General features: G+C 34.2%; 1 protein-coding gene across 2 annotated transcripts in view; it reads left to right on the top strand.

The window, feature by feature from the left end:
* LOC122401775 (slit homolog 2 protein-like) overlaps positions 1-16,878 on the top strand; it is a 285,181-nt gene that overhangs the window by 51,020 nt on the left and 217,283 nt on the right. Inside the window, exon 2 of one of the 2 annotated variants that reach the window (XM_043404126.1) lies at positions 9,504-9,526. The exons of the other annotated variant lie outside the window; for it this stretch is intronic. The gene's annotated coding sequence lies outside the window, so the exon portion shown is untranslated. The remainder of the gene's footprint in view (positions 1-9,503; positions 9,527-16,878) is intronic. 2 annotated transcript variants of the gene reach the window in all.

Below are 16,878 nucleotides of genomic sequence, written 5' to 3'. Positions count from 1 at the left end.
TACGGTCATCAAATTATGGAACGTATTATAATTGAATATTACCAAACTCTCAATATTTTTTATTAAATCACAGAGGATGAATTATTTCCAGTAATAAACCGCTTTTTTACTTCTTCTACATATTGAAATGAAAATAGATCCGTTCAACTAATCTTTTGTTTAGAAATTTTTAACTAAAAGTGTATAAATATAATAATATATTTTGACAAAATAAAATAGTCGGGGACATTCACTTTTTCCATGAAGCTTGTAAAGTTTGTACTAAAAATGTAATCAAAAGCTTTTTTGAGAGATAAGTTCTCACATTTAAAAAAGCTTGGAACGATGAAGGAATATTAACTAGAAAAGACTTCCTTAACAGAACTCCAGTTTGCCATATTTCGTTTAAACGATGGGAGACTGATCCTTTTCGTAACATCAAAAAAAAAGGATAATAAACGAACTCCTCAAAAAGAAGAAGAAATTGATTAAAAAGAAAATAGAAGCTGAAGTACGCTCAACATTCGTTTGTGTTCATCGAAGTATTATAAACTGTCCTTTATCATAAATGCTTACGAGAATCAGTAAAATAGAAAACTATAACTGAAAATTGAACGAAGTTAAAAGCTTCCTAATATTTTATACAGAGATGAACTCTGATATATAAATTATATATCACGTTGAATAAATAAAAATATTTCTGCTTAAAAGCAATAAGATTTATATGCTCCAACTACCTTATATTATTCGACAGAAAATAAACGATCAGAATTTACGCGGCAATCTAATAGATCACCGTGCTGAGAGGAATGCACTTTCATATATATTTCGTTGATGTATCTTTTGTACCTTTTGTGCAGAGGCAGTAGCCATACGATCAATGAATAGTAATTCTTCAATGCTTGAAATACGTCGATGCGCTGGAACGGAGAAATAGATGCGAATAGCTTGCACTTTTCACAAAGATTCACATGGATACTTCATATTACTTTCATGCTAGACGATGCATTCAGTGAATACGACGGTTATAAAAGATCTGTAACTGGGAAGTACTTACTTTACGTCCTGAATGTTGTACTATCCTCATCGACGAATAAAATGTACAATTTCTATACCAAACAAAAGTAAACCTTTACTCAAATTACCTTAAACGTAGATCTATATGCTATTCTATTGCTTTAATCTCTTCGGGGAGAAATTATTCAAATAAACAGAAATTCTAATTAGTATCGAGCCACGATATCTATCAAATTTGTAACGATGTAGTTGTGTTATTTTATTGAGAAATTTAACTAACATTATCCAAATTATTCAGTTAAAAACTGAGTCGCATTTCTTATAAAATATCACTATCACATTTGTTCACGAATTTGATTCTTGGCGTCGATCTAGAAAGGAACAAGCATTAAAGAATTATGGCAGTTTACATTTAATCGAATCCCCTTTAACGCCTGCAACGACCGACCCGAACTTCTTCGGAAGTAATTTGAGAATACGCACGTGCTTTTATTTCCCTCGTTTCACTACTTTTTTTAAAACTCTCGTAAGAGCATTACAGTAAAATTTACGCCTTCCAAGATCCACTTTCCTTCCGTTCTCGTCTTTTCGACGCGCTGAAACTTTATCCCTTCCCTCGTTAAATTCGCCGGTAAAGCGCGTACACAGTCGTTAAAAGTGAGGAGAAGCAACTTAATTCCCCGATACGCTCGACGAACCTAATTGACGCTTGTCTCGCGTAAAAGCCCGATAACAGAGGATCGCATTGAAATTTCCCGCGCGATCGACTCGCCGCATAAATATGTCAGGATCATTTACATTTTTATCGAATCTCGAACGTCGTCGAAACGATAATGGCGAAGGATGCATACAGATGCGGGGTGAACGTGCTCGAAATTGACCCTGAGTGACTGCATATTACGAAATATACAATACAATAACGATAAGATAAGAGGTCCAAATATCATCCTCGAAACTATTCCTAAACACTAACAAAACTAGAGCTCTTGTCGTGGGTTCCCCTACACACTTTTGTTTAAATAATCACACGATTATTTATTAGTTTTCACACAAAGGGACGACTCTGAAGTATAAATATATAATAAAATTTTGTCGTACGAGACTTTGTATTCGAGAAAATCGATTCAGAATGCTGGAGCTGACCAACGCGTCTGACCATTATTAGTTATTACTACTTGCACTGGTGGTTGTAAGCATTACTATTACTATAATGTTAATTTTTCCAATAAACATTACTATTTAGGAAATAGTTGGAATAATAGAACACTTTTAATTCCATTTTAATGTTGGGTAATCTTCAAAAACTTTAGTAAAAGTAGAAATATCGAGATGTGGTCAGACGTGATAGACAGACAAGTATAACCTACGATTTGTCAAACTTTATATTTCTCGAAAGCGAAAATAGCCTGGTATGAACATTGACACATGCTCTGTAATATGTGAAAAATATATAAAAATATTTAAATAATTATTCAAAGTTATTTTAATAATTTTCAACTTGATAGCAAACCATACTATTGTCTTGTTATGGTGTTAGTTGTGGTTACTGATATTACAGACGTCTTCATTAACAGTCTTTGAACAATTCATAGTAAAATATATGAAACTTTTATTTAACAGTTAAGCGATATGAAACGAATAAATTGATAAGTAACTAAATTCTAACCAGTGTGTGAACAGCTTTAATAATGGAGATTGTACTACTTTTGTGGCATAATTGTGCAACATTCGGTGGCAAATAAATTCATGTCGAAGTAGAAAAGGAATCGAACTTGAAATTTAATATAAAAGAAAAAGCAGAAACGAATTAGAATTCCTCATTGTCGGATTTTCAACTACACGTTCCTATACTGCACTCACGTAGAGTGCTAATGATCCAATAGATTTGAAAGAGGCCATCTGTCTCCAGGAACGACGAAACAATAATACGACATGAATGAGAAGAATCTTTACTCGAAAGTTTTATCCCCGTTTTCGCCATCTGTGAAACTCTTACACTAACCAGGCTAATTTCTTCGAAAATGACCAGACTGCTGATCTTCGCAATTTTGCGCGCCGAAAAAGCGGCCACGACACCGGAAGAAAGAAGCTTCATCATCTTTTTATTCCGTAAAGCTTCCAAAGTAATTAATCTTTCCGGTGGAAGTTCGGGGAATTTCTTCATTTGTCAATTGCTCGGAAGATTTTTAGAACTCCGCTGAGAAGCTCTATCCGGAAACGTCGTACTGTGGATTACTACAGTTTGCAAGTGTATACAGGGTGAGTCACCTAACATTTGCACCTCAAATATCTTTGTTGATTTTAAAGATACGTCAAATGTCTTGAACACAAAATTGAATGGTACAATGGGGCTCATACGATGCCAAAAATACTTTTTGTCTATGTCATTTCTTTTAAAGAAATGAAAGTCATCTTCATTTTTTTAAATAAAATCACCCTTTCGGAAACACCTACCTAATGATAGTCCCTTTCATTAGGAATTCAGTGACCATAATTATTCAAGGTCATTCAAGGTCACGGTTGGAGAAAATGATGAACTCGATTTCTTTAAAAAAAATGACATAAAAATAAAAATATTTTTGACATCGTGTGAGCCCCATTGTACCATTCAATTTTGTCCTGAAGACATTTTATGTATTTTTAAAAATAACAAAGATATTTCAGGTGCAAATGTTAGGTGACTCATCCTGTATACAGGGTGTTCGATCACTCCTGGTAAAAATTTTAATGGGAGATTCTAGAGGCCAAAATAAGACGAAAATCAAGAAAATTAATTTGTTGATTGAGACTTCGTTAAAAAGTTATAGAAAAGAATTTTTTTCTCGAAAGTACATACGATTTCGGGGGTATGTATGTTCACCAAAAATGATTGTAATTAACTCCTGGAACTCAAAATAATTTTTCTAGAACGATTTGAAATTTTTTTACTTTTGTCGAAAAACTTCAACCCTCGAATTTTTTCCTAGAAAGTAGGTAGGATTTCGGGAGTATGTCTATTCATAAAAAATGATTGTAATTGACTCCTTGAACTCAAAATAATTTTTCTAGAACGATTTAAAATTTGTTTACTTTTGTCGAAAAATTTCACCCCTCGAATTTTTTTCTAAAAAGTAGGTAGGATTTCGGGGGTATGTCTATTCACCAAAAATGATTGTAATTTACTCCTGCAACTAAAAATATTTTTTTCAGAACGATTTGAAATTTTTTAATTTTGTCGACAAACACACATTCTTGAATTTTTTTCTCGAAAATGGGTAGGATTTTGAGAGTATGTTTAATGATAAAAAATGATTGTAACTGACTCCCACAATCGAGAATAGTTTTTCCAGAACGATTTGAAATTTTTTTTTTCGCCGAAAATTTTCAGCATCTACCTCCTGTCGATATTTCTTTAATTTTTAGTAATTTTGGTTGACGCCCTATAGAAAAGTTGTCTAATACTTTTTTGTAGGTACCCATGAGCTCTACTTCAGAAAAAAGTTTCATTGAAATATAACGACTATTGCAGAAGTTATGGCTGTTTGAAAATTGGACCATTTTTATGGAGTTTTTCTAACTTTACGGGGTCAACCAACATCTTTTTCCATATTTTTAGAATTTTTACATATCCTCTATTAAAATACGCGTTGTTTGGTTTTTGAAACAATAAAATCCTTCAATCAGTTCAGAAGTTATGGTGTTTTAAACATTCGCATGAAAATTCGGATCCAGACATTTCTGGCCCAAAATTATATTTTCACTAATTAATTTTTTTCTCAAAAATGCGTAGGATTTCGGGGGTATGTCTATTCACCAAAAATTATTGTAATTGATCCCCGCAACCGGAATTAATTTTTCCGTGAATGATTTGAAATTTCTTAATTTAATTATTTAATAAGTTTTTAACGAAGCCTCAATCAAGAAATCGATATTCTTGATTTTCGTCTTGTTTTGGCCTGTAGAATCTCCCATTAAAATGTTTGCCAGAGGTGACCGAACACCCCGTATATATATTCCGTGAAAAATTTTTGTTAAACAAATGTTTAAAAATATTTTTCAATTTTGCCCGTCATTATTGGGTGTGTATTTTACAGGATCAGTAATATTTTCAAATTGATATCAAGGGATATAGTTTTCTTTCGTATGGAGGGTAATAAAGGAGATCGAAACAACTTCATCCTGTTTAGTTTCATTGTTACGTATAACAATGAAGTTTACACGCATTAAAAGGACAGAAAATAGTGTATAATGGAAATAAGGGTGGAAAACAATTTATCATACTTTCGACGATAACCTATTCTGAAGAACACTGATCACTGGTAAATTCATGTCCGACAACAACGAAAATTGCTTCTCATTTATGCTCGTGAAACGGCTGCCGATAACATCGACTTTATAAACTCCTTTTATGCATCTTTGATAAAGCCTTCAAAAGCCCGGTACAATCGAACGTTCCCTCGTGGCGTCTGTAAACTCCGCCCTACGGCGTCCGCCCGATATAAACAATTTAACGCATAATTTCATCGTTGAATAGCATCACGTCTACGCTAACTAACTAAGCTAAACTGATTGTGCAAGATCAAATACAGTGTTCCAAACCTGACTTCTCTTTGCGCTTCGAAATTAAGCCTTATCCAGATACGTTGTCTGTGTTATGGTTTCAAGGATGCGGCTGATCTTATAATCCACCTCTAACGTGTCATATATTTAAAATATAATTATATAATTCTTACAATCAGAACGAATGTTCAAAGTTCAAATATTTTCTAATTGTAATTGTAGCCAATTTCAGTTATATGCTCTGTTCTAATATATTTAATATAATCGTGAAGTAGATTACATTTTGCTCGCCTAACCCTAACCATCTAACCCTTATCCACATACGTTGTCTGTGATATGGTTTCAAGGATGAGGCTGATCTTATAATCCACCTCTTACATGTTATATAATTAAAATATAATTATACAATTCTTAAAATCAGAACGAATGTTCAAAGTTCAAATATTTTGTTCTGTCCTAATATATTTAATAATAATCACGAAATAGATTACATTTTGCCTCTGAATGTAGCACTGTTCAAACACGAATATTGATATTCTGCTAACGATAATAGATTTAAAAAGTTATTTTGAACTGGACAAAACTTTCAGGTACTCGGTTTCTCTTTTTCGTGTAAACTATGATGTACATGCGTCGAGGACGTCACGGTCGCGTGCACACGAATGCAACTGGTGACAGATTCGTTTAGGTCAGGCGATGAGCGATTACCGTTCGATATTTATCTTCGATAAATGTATCCCGAACGATTAGTCGAACGTTTCGTGCGCGCGTTCGATTCCAACTATATAGTCGCGACTATACAACAGGTCGGTTATTTGTCATACGCTCGTTTCACCTTGGCACATACATTCGTTTTAGCGATCTTCCCGTGATTCCACTCGTACCTCGATCAATAGCTCCAGAATCGATATTAATGCTCGATCGGTCGAACGCGTCAACATCGAAACGTGCGAGTACGACGAAAGATGTAATGGATTGTACGCTTTACACCAGTCGCGGCTAGATGCACGCGTCCATCGGTATTTGCGATTTGAAGCGTGTTTATCTAGCGTTTGAATGGGTGTTGAACGATTTGAAGATCTCTCGATAATTCACGGGGAAACGCGAATATAATTCATCGTATCGAGAACAGAGTTTTTAGAGATGATATTATGTTTAAGTATATCATTAAAGGAAATATATTTTTTAATTTTATTAACGTGATTTCATGTGAGACGAATGTTTTGCAATAGTATATCCGTAGGGCGTGTAGATTTAAATATTCGGTGTAAATAATACAGTATGTGTTTCGGCCGCGAAGCTACTATGCCCTCGTGCTCTGTAGTGCGCGGACCGTGCGTATTACACAGCTCCGTACTGTGTTCCCTTTCCGTTCTCGAAGGACCACCCAAACTGGTGTTTGAGAAATTACCGGTAACCTTGAAGCCCGTTGCTTCAAGGAAGAGCCCGTTGCTCTTTTTAATTACACAAGAATGGTTTTGCTTGCGGAGAGTCGACTCGAGTGTGTAAGGCTCGATCAAAACGAATCTAATCCTAAGAAGTAAAACTACTCTTAACCTAAGCTCGGTTTCCCCTGCCAAGGTGACGAAAACGCGCAGCGCGAACCGGTGGGAGGATTGGTCAAGCCAATCCTCAAAGTTGTCACCTTGGCAGGGCGTTTCCTGCATTTTGCAACATTCCCGCCCACCCTGCTGTCCAGTGTCCAGGTACACCATGCAGGAGTGCGCGAGAACGCTGCATTATTATTAACATTGGGAATACCCAATGACCGCGAGACCCCGGTGGTCCGCAGCTGTGTGCCAGCGCGGGTTTACGATACGTCAATCGCTATTGAGACAAGGAAGAACTCCAAGGATTCCAAGTCCCGTGTGGAGTTTGGAGGTTTCTCAATGGCCGTATCCTAATTTATCAAGTAAAAATGTCTTGAAGGCCTAATCCTCAAAAATAGCGGAGAAGTCACGTCCGTATCATAAACCTCGCGATGTTAAGGTTCCTTTAGAATCCTTAACAGTATGGAATAGAAACGATTTAACGAAACATGGTGATCCATTGTACAAGAGCAAACTAGCAAGATTGAAATATTTTTCATATATTTTATAACAAAATAACACCCTTACAAACGATTTAACTGTCGTATGTATTCGATTCAATAACGTACGTGATTTTTTGCAAACATCTAACTTTTTCGCGATACCGTGTCAAACATTTCTGTTTGTTCAATAACAAATCAAAAAATCCTCGTTTCGATAAACTTCGTCGAAATACGTGATTTTACAAACTTTATCTCTATTTTATAGGATCGTTTTCATGCTTTTATTTAATAACCCCGGTATAATACAAACTATGATGATTTAAATTGCAGTCAAAGAAAATTAACCTTTCACATGTGGAAGAAAGAATGTGTAAATGCATTTCTAAATACAGAGTCTTCGGTCACAGCTGCGAAAAATTTAAATGGGAGATTCAGGAGGCTAAAATAAGACGAAAATTAATGATACTAATTTGTCGATTGAGGCTTCGTTAAAAAGTCATAGAAACATTTCCGGCCGCACAGTTTATTTTCAGTAAGGAATTTTTGTCTCGAAAATACGTAGAATTTCGGCGGTGTGTGTATTCACCAAAAATGATTCTAATTGACCCCCGCAACCAAAAATAATTTTTTTAGGACGATTCGAAACTTTCTTCTCGCCGAAAAATTTAAGTGGAATAGGTGTGCCAATGGTCAGACAGTATATTTTCAGTAATGAATTTTTTTCTGGAAAGTGGTTAGGATTTGGGGGGTACGTCTGTTGACCAAAAATGATTTTAATTGACGCCTGCAACTAAAAATAATTTTTTTAAAACGATTTGAAATTTTTTAATCTCGAAGAAAAAAATTTCACACATACTCGAATTTTTTTCTCAAATGTGCGTAGGATTTCGGGTGTATGTATATTCACCAAAAATTGTTGTAATTAACCCCTCTCGCTAAAAATAATTTTGTCAGATCGATTTGAAATTTTTCAATTTCATCGGAAAATTTCAGCAGCTATCCCCGTCGATTTTTCTTATAAATTCGTTTTCGATTTTTAGTCATTTTGATTGACGCCCTATAGAAAAGTTGTCCAATACTTTTTTATAGGTACCCATGAGCTCTACTTCAGAAAAGTTTCACTGAAATATAACCACTATTGTAGGAGTTATGGCTGTTTGGAAATTGGACCATTTTTATGGAGTTTTCCTATCTTTACGGGGTCAACCAACATCTTTTTCAATATTTTTAGAATGTCTACGTATTCTCTATTGAAATACGCGTTGTTTGGTTTTGGAAACAGTAAAATCCTTTAATCCGTTCAGAAGTTATGATGTTTACAAGATTCGCATGAAAATTCGGACAGACATTTCTGCCCCGAAATTATATTTTTGGTAAGGAATTTCTTTCTCGAAACTAAATAGGAATTCGGGGGTATGTCTATTGACCAAAAATTATTGTAATTGATCCCTGCAACTGAAAATAATTTTCCCAGAATGATTTGAAACTTTTCAACTTTCAGGATGACAGACAGTTATGGTCAGACATCATATTTTCAGTAATGAATTTTTTTCTCGGAAGTGAGTAAGATTTCGGTGGTATGTCTATTCACCAAAAATGATTGTAATTGACCCCCGCAAACAAAAATAATTTTTCCGTGAAAGATTTGAAATTTTGTAATAACTTTTTAACGAAGCCTCAATCAACGCACTGATATTTGTGATTTTCGTCTTATTTTGGCCTCTAGAATCTCCCATAAAAGTTTGATCAGCGATGACCAAACACCCTGTATATTATATGTGATCAAATTATTAGTTTGAGGTCATCATGAAGACCTATGTTACTGTACAAGATATATAAATTAAAAATTTAATTGAAGATATTCTATAACAGACAACAAAATTATCCCAGAATGTTTTCATGTTTTTCTTAACCGATTTACCTTCCATGTGTTTAGGTGTTTCGTTGACTCGATGAGACGTAAGCTGGTTCCACGATAAATCGCCTAAACACTGCACTCCTGGGCACATCTCATGTTCTCATACGTTATCTCACACGTAAAGTTACTTTAGACATCAGTATCTTCATCGTCAGTAAGTACCATCCTACATTTCATTCTTTTCGTCGACTGTTTATTTATATTATTCATTGATATTAATACACTACGTCCCACAAACATAATAGCACGTCATCCGCAGGCTGTCCCATTAACGACCGAAAGCGTCAGTCGCTTACTTGTCACAAACAGTCACGTCTAGTATTGCAATAATTACATTCCTTTATTGAACTATAAATCTCATTTTGCAATATTCCTGACTGTCTAAAGTTTCCTCGTCGTTTTCAATTTATCGCGTCCATTCGTTTCTCATTAGAGTATTATTGAATTAATCGTCTACAATTTTATTTAAATCCTTTGAATTCTAAAGTTTAAAATAATAAGACGAATATTTATATTTCGAGAATGATTTGAGTACAGTAAAATAAATTATTATTTTCTTAGAAAAGAAACTAATGGATGTGTAGAATTTTATTAGAGTGATGCGTTAAAATAAGCATATGAAAGTTGTGCGATTAATAATAACGTTCATCGAATCGTTTTGGAAATCCTCCTGTTCCCAATCGACGAAAATTAAACGAGATAATTCCGTTTAAATCTAGATGCATCCGTTACATTAACACGAAGAAGAGGAGATTAGCTACAAATTAATGATGTTGTCAATGTTATCCGACCGAATAAACGATCGGTGCTTTATCAAAGATACTCTGCAGATGTACTAGAATATGCTGAATTTATATCATCACGATACATAAATATTACTAGTCTGGTGCAGCGTTACCAACAAAATGCAATCTATCTTGCACTGCATACACTGGCGTATAGTTTGCGATAACATCACGACCTGATCGAATTTAAAAATGTTTTTAATTACTTTATACGTTTCACAAAACCGCGAAAGTTGAATATTTCAACGCCATACGTAATATTGTAACAGAAAACGCTAGCACTGAAATTCATTCAAATCTTTTATCCCGTAGAAACGAGTTGTCTCGTATTTTACCAAAATTAATTGTACTTATAAAATGTACACTGATTCATCAATCACTTGTTTATACGCACCAAGAACAATAACGTTCCAATAATACCAATTTGTTAGTACAAAATTACACGATCACGTATTAACTTTCTCATTATTATTCACTTCGTTATTATTCTGGCCCTATGGTAATTTCGTTCTATAATTACATTGCTGTTTTACCAGGTAGCAAGTAGATTATACTAGACCGAACACGATGCTGGACGTCAATTTGTTTGGGACGATAAAGACCCCATGCTGCAACGAACAATTTCGCATTGATTATACGTAACAGAAACTGGAACAAAATGTAGAACAGAACACAGAATCTATTTGTTCGCAAATAGGATTTTATCCAAGCTGAAACGATTCGTTGAATTTGTAGAATATTTAATTTACTTGGTCTTTGGAAGTTAAATGAAGCAAATATTACATTGCAAGACTCGAAGATTTGTTTGTATAAATTCAATGTAAATCTTTGTTTATACGAGTCATCTGGTTCTCATAGCTTTATTAGAAAGATGAAGCTTCTACGTAGAATCTAAATGAATGAATATAGTTATTCGTATATATTATTATTATAGTTTTGCGTTAGTTAAATACGATCACCAAACTGTCGAAACAGATTTTCGATTTAAAAAGAAACTAATAACGATTTCCAACAATTGACGAGTTTCATAGTAGAGAGACACGTACGAAATCCGATCAATTCTAACTGGTTAGACACAATACAGACATTCCGGATGCTGTCGTTTCTGATGCTGATCGTTTTGAACATGCAAGACCCTCTGCAAACTTCTCTGGACTATGAAACACGATACAGAATATCTTAGGTTCGTGGAACTCGGTATCAACGAACTTGGACTTGACAGAACTAGCACAGGAAACTTTGTACTTCTGGCACTCGTCAATCCATAACGTTGGATCGTCGTATCCTGTGCAGTCTTATTGCTTTCAGAGACGTCGGGGTTTGAGGGTTTCTGTTATTATAGAAACATCGAAAGCTGCCCAGAAGTTCTAATGTATTGGCAATTAAAATAGAATTTGAATGGTATTGATCGAAGGAAAGAAATATCAGTTCTGTTTAGAGCAACTGTCAGGTACAATTTGTCAGGATAGGAGGTTGTGTTTATTAAAATCAATTTATTAATAGGCCATGCGTATAATGTTCCTCAGGAACCAAATATTATTTGGGTTACAAAGGGTCAACGTAGTGATAGACGTGATATGGATCTATGGTTCGTAATTCATGCGTTTGTACATACGCAAGATAATAAATCATCGCTGTCGCGTATGTGTGATTCGCGATAGTGCACGTGTTAAGGAAAAATTACTCGACACTGTCCACGTTTCTTTTACTCGCCAGTCCAGGTTTGCAAACATCGAGTTTACTGCTTTCAGGTTCGTTGACGTCCTGTATTACGGTTCTAAGATAACTACTATCGAATCGCGCGGAGCTTGATAGTATTCAGTTTTACGACTCAACTGTCTCCGATATTGGTTTTCAGGGCTTCAGTATTATGACGATCGGATTTTACAATACCACCGTCACCACAAGTAATTGCCATGATTTTACAATCGTCTCTTTGAACCGCTGAGACGATGGATATGTGTTGGTGCATACAGAATGCAATATCTTGGAAATAGGATCTCCCTTCGATCACTCTTTTCACTGTGATATCCTATGATACAACGTTTAATACGATAACGTATTACATTCTACAACTCAAATTGAAAATACCAGAAATAGTTCTTTCTTTTGCTTAATATTTATTTCCTCAGTTACTTTGGAATCATCTTAATTTCTTTTCCTAATGAGAAAACAGAGCCAACAATATTCAATAAAGCTGCATAATGATACAAATATTCTAGATCATTGATGATTCAGGACTCGAACAAATAATACACCATCAGAAACCCATAATATTCGTCGATGAATCAAATTAATTCTTTGGGATATCGAATGAAAAATTAGAAAAATGAAATTAGCATTTTATACAGATTTTGTTGGTTCATCGACAAAGCTGAGCCGCCGAACTATTTCTGAACTAATTTCTAAGATTAAAAACGTTGGGTTTACTTTTATAAACTTTTATAAACTGTATTATATTTAAATTATTCTGACGTTCTGACACTTTAATCTTAAGTTGTATGGTTATAAATATTAAGTTCGATAAATATTCTATAGTTTTTCGCGTAAAGGTAAACGAAACTCTACACATCAATTTGAATAAAATAGAGTTAAACTTTTGTCCTGTGGTCATCGTTGAAAGACAATTTCCTCGTTTTCATGCTAAACCACAGGCACAGAAAGTAAAGTGTCGTGCCGTAAAGTTGCTCGTATATTTTAACGCGTTTAGATGCTGCTAGGAGAAATTATTTCCACCGTGTGTGATTCGAGATATTGCACAGCGGTACGTATCCATTATTTGAAGCTTCTAGTAGCTTTCCATGGTAAATGCACGGTCGGTTTATCGACCACTCGGTCGACCCATATCCGTGGCATTATTGTTTAATGACTTCTCGTCTTCGCCGAGGTCGAAAAATAGTATCCACGGTGGTTAAACTTGTCCCGTGCGTACAACGGTATGCCAACGTCGAAAATAAGGGCACGCAGCTCGAAAATTATTCCTGGCGATATTAATTTCACTTTGTGATCGCGGTCTCGGCACCAAAGGGGAAATCATACGCGGCGACGCGAATTAAAATTTCATTTCGCTGGAAGAGCTACCTAGAGATGAATATACCTTTTAACCTCACGCGTATCCGAATCTAGTTCAATTTTCGTTAAAAGTATCACGCTGAAATTGAATTAAACAATATCGTGTTCCTTGACAAACAACGAAACATTGGTGAAACTATGTTAGTGTGATTTTCACCCTTTTCAGGCCATACAATTTACTAAAAGATTTTATATTCCTTTAGAAATCGTAAATAATTATAAGATAGTAATAAGGTTCCATTCTCAATTGATAAGAAAAGTAGATATTTTAGTAAGTTTTAAATTTTCTTATTTATGTGTGTATTCAGAAACAATTCAATTTATAATTTTAATCTTTTATAAAATGATTTTCACCCTTTTCAGACCATACAATTTACTAAAAGATTTTATATTCTTTTAGAAATCGTAAATAATTATAAGATAGTAATAAGGTTCCATTCTCAATTGATAAGAAAAGTAGATATTTTAGTAAGTTTTAAATTTTCTTATTTCTGTGTGTATTCAGAAACAATTCAATTTATAATTTTAATCTTTTATAAAATGATTTTCACCCTTTTCAGACCATACAATTTACTAAAAGATTTTATGTTCCTATAGGAATCGTAAATAATTATAAGATAGTAATAAAATTCCATTCTTATTTGGTAAGAAAAGTAGATATTTTAGTAAGTTTTAAATTTTCTTATTTCTGTGTGTATTCAGAAACAACTCAGTTTATAATTTTAATCTTTTATAAAATGATTTTCACCCTTTTCAGGCCATACAATTTACTAAAAGATTTTATATTCCATTAGAAATCGTAAATAATTATAATAAAATAGTAATAAGATTCCATTCTTATTTGGTAAAAAAAATAGATATTTTAGTAAGTTTTAAATTTTCTTACTTCTGTGTGTATTTAGAAACAACTCAAATTATAATTTTAATATTGTTTGTTCCTGAAAGTATTCTTTTATAAAATGTTTTTCCTGGCCTAAAATTATTATTTCGTCGAACTTAATCTCGCGTGTTGTGTTCACTGAATGGATGCTTATTACATTTGCGTTTTCACTTAGGAAATTGGTTAGCAACATGTTTAGGATAGCAGCTTTGCGTCGAATCTTCTTACGTTCGAATAAAATATTTGAATAAAACTTGGGAAATTCGTATACAACAAAAAAGACAAATTCTAAAAATGTGTAATTCAGCTTAGACAGTCACGGAAATATTTTACGTATAATTGTATTTATACAAGTGTTCTTCTATAGATACGAAGAGTATCGTTTTCGTTTATCGAGCCCAAATTAAGTGGTTGAAACCACAGGATTATGTATATTACGAAATATACTATACAATAACGATAATATAAGAAGTCTAAATATCATCCCCAAAACCATCGTTAAACCTCAACAAACCTAAAGCTCTTGTTATTGGTTCTTCTACACACATGGGCTTTTGTTTAAATAATAACACGATTATTTCTCATTTTTCACAAAAAGAGATGTCCCTAAAGTATAAATATATAATAAAGTTTTGTCGTACGAGACTTTGTTTTCGAGAAAATCGATTCGGAATATTCGAACTGACCAATGCGTCTGACCATTATTAGTTATTTCTACTTGCACTGGTGGTTGCAAGCATTAATATTGCTATAATGTGAATTTTTTTGCACTAAGCTTTACTATTTAGCAACTAGTTAGAATATCTGAGTACTTTAAATTCCATATCTGTGTTAAGAAATCTTTAAAAACTTGAGTATAAGTAGAAATATCGAGGTGTGGTCAGACACGCTAGTTGGACAAGTATATCCTACGATTTTTCAAACTTTATATTTCTCGAAAGCGAAAATAACCTCGTACGAGCTTTGACTCATGCTCTATATGAAAAATATATAAAAATACTTAAATAATCATTCCAAGTTATTTGAATAATTCTCAACTTGATAGTAAACCACACTATTGTCTTGTTATGGCGTTAGTTGTGATTACTGATATTAGAGACGTCTTCATTAACAGTCTTTGAACAATTCATAGGAAAACATATGAAACTTTTATTTAGTAATTAATATAAGTAATTAAATTCTAACCAGTATGTAAAGAAATCAAATATACAAAAGTGAGTATTCTTTAATCCTAAAAGCTCTAAACAACATTAGTAAAGGAGATTGTACTACTTTTGTAGCATGGTTGATGTATTTTTAGTTGTGATTACTGGTGTTAGAAATGTTATTAGCAAATATGAAACTTCCTAGACAAACTTTGCGCGAACGATTTTTATTCTATGTTCAATCAATCGCATTATGGAATAAAGAGCGAGTTTTGACGGAGAGTTTAGGAAATGTAGGACGGAAAATATTTTATTATCTGGTCTCGTGAGCTGGGTTAATTGTCGATCAAAGATCAGCGAGCACGGAACCGGTGATTAAGCGGCGTGAATGGACGATTACGTTTGAGAACGATGGAATCGATAAAATTTCTCGTGCCTGTAACGAGCGCAATTATCTTAGGACGTCCTGGAATCGAAATATCGATTACATCTATAAGTAAAAGCCGTGAGTCATGCTATTGGTGTGTTTCTCGCCGAGACTCTTGATAGCCCGGACACACTTATTGCGGAGGGGCTGTAAAATAGCAATAGATGCCTCGCCCCTGAGTGGACGTGTCACAGAAAAATAAGACAAAGGGAACGTAACTAACGCGAACATGGTAACTGACGTTTGCAAATTTCTTTCACCAAACATTTCTTCGCGAAGGTCCCGAGAACGCTGTAACAGCCAAATATCGCGAAATGTCAGTTTCATTTATTTTGGGCAGTTTTCCAGCGACCACATCTCTCTATTGAATAACAAACACATACGCCCACATGTGCCTCGGGCACATTTATACCGCGTATCGACTAAAATTGTATACCTCCTACACGAATGTATGGCTCGTGTAAATATAATTAAAATTATTATTCGTCCTGTTCGTCGTAATGAATTGAAATATTATTACAACGATATTTCCACTCAGTTTTAAATAAACCCAGATGCACGTCCTTTTTTTCATTGCACATCAATTTGTTTCCTGATTATATCGACAATTATACAAGTGTTGCATAGTACGCTATATTTCAGCCCTCCTCCCGAGAAATAATAACAAACAATTAGTGAGTTTGAAATACTTCATGGAGCACATTCTGCCCATCTATGAGGCCTTCTATGTACAGTACATTGCCAACCTCTTTATCGATCATCGACACATTTCAGAACTAGATCTTCAAGAGCTATAACGTATGCTATCCCATTGAGTTCCTCCACTTTCGACCATTTGTCTGTAAAAGTCGAACCTAATCGCTGGCAAGAAGTGAAATCAATACGCATTTCCTTCAAACCTATCCAATCCAATTCAGTAGAAACATTCAATCAAATTATAGATCCTCAGTGGTCATTAAAGTATGTCACATACTCGACGATACTCTTTGCTCGTATCTAGTTTGATCGATATATTCTGTATTTTCAAATCCAACGATCGCCTGTTACGATTATTCCAGTTGCGTTTCCATTTAACGATCTTATT

This window comes from Colletes gigas, unplaced genomic scaffold (assembly GCF_013123115.1).
Source record: "Colletes gigas isolate AHSC1104 unplaced genomic scaffold, ASM1312311v1 Colletes_gigas_Sc00028, whole genome shotgun sequence".
Lineage (NCBI taxonomy): Eukaryota > Metazoa > Arthropoda > Insecta > Hymenoptera > Colletidae > Colletes > Colletes gigas.
This window is presented reverse-complemented; position numbering and strand designations above follow the sequence as displayed.